At 36.7% G+C, this 1,016-nt stretch overlaps 1 long non-coding RNA gene across 1 annotated transcript; it reads right to left on the reverse strand.

Moving 5' to 3' along the window:
* Positions 1-274: 274 nt before the first annotated feature.
* On the reverse strand, positions 275-603 carry LOC112639627. Its single transcript, XR_003123593.1, has 2 exons — positions 442-603; positions 275-355 (listed from the first exon to the last, which is right to left on the reverse strand). It is a non-coding gene; the product is annotated as an uncharacterized LOC112639627 (long non-coding RNA).
* Between the last annotated feature and the right edge of the window lie 413 nt (positions 604-1,016).

Raw genomic sequence — 1,016 nt, forward strand, 5'->3', positions numbered from 1 at the left:
CTTGTGTACCACCAGGTATCATTAGTTAAGGAATTGATTCAGTTTTAACACGCCGTTTATAATGACAGTAGAATTAATGGATTAAAGCTGTAACTTAAAGAATTGACTAATCACAGTCAAGCATTAAGAGAATACTCGACTGTGATTAGTCAATTTCTTGTGAGCCATTATGACGTATAAGTTTCATCCTCTCTCTCCCACTGATTTTCGCTTTATGTTCCTTCCATTGAACTATATGACATACTGGAAGCCGCGCAAAGATACGTTTTGTCTATTATTCCCGAGCCGAGAGAGACAGATGCTAAGTTGTCATGCTTTCCTTGTCTTACATATTACTTGAGCTGAAAACATTAGTCTAAAGAAATGTAGCATGTGCAATGTAATACGTATTTGTTCAAATATCATTTTTTCAAATTAAAATTGTGATAAAATAGTACATACATACAGTTTTGTTTCATCTACTATGGTGTGAGAACTTTAGACGAATCGACTGTAATACGTTAGAGAAACAAAGAACACATCACCTTTTAGCGCCTCCTTGTCTAACAGGCTGGATCGGCCACTTTCTATGGTAGCGCGGCTTCCAGTATGTTATATAGTTCAATGGTTCCTTCCTGGTATTCTTTATTCAATGATCAAAAGACATCACGTAATGAGGAAATGAATTGGCTGCGTTCAGCAGAAGAAGTTGCTTTGTAAAGGCCTTTGCACAATGCTAGGGAACAGGCAATAAGAATAGAAATAATATCTATTATCTTTTCCTATTGGCGAATATTTTCTGTTCCGCGTATTTATTGGTAAATAGTTTATATTTCTTATTTCTATTGCTTATTGCCTAGCATTGTGCAAGGGGCTGATTGGTGTATGCTCTTAATTTTGACTGAATCTAAGAGCGTACACCAATTAGATTCACGAATTTTACAACAGTTGCGAAGCAGCTTTTTCTGCTAAACGCAACCATTGGCCGCTTCAGCGGACTCAATCGCTAAGTAGCAATCGAATATGATTGGTCTCTA

The sequence above is a fragment of the Camponotus floridanus genome, unplaced genomic scaffold, assembly GCF_003227725.1.
Source record: "Camponotus floridanus strain SB8 unplaced genomic scaffold, Cflo_v7.5 scaffold79, whole genome shotgun sequence".
In the NCBI taxonomy this organism is placed as follows: Eukaryota; Metazoa; Arthropoda; class Insecta; order Hymenoptera; family Formicidae; genus Camponotus; species Camponotus floridanus.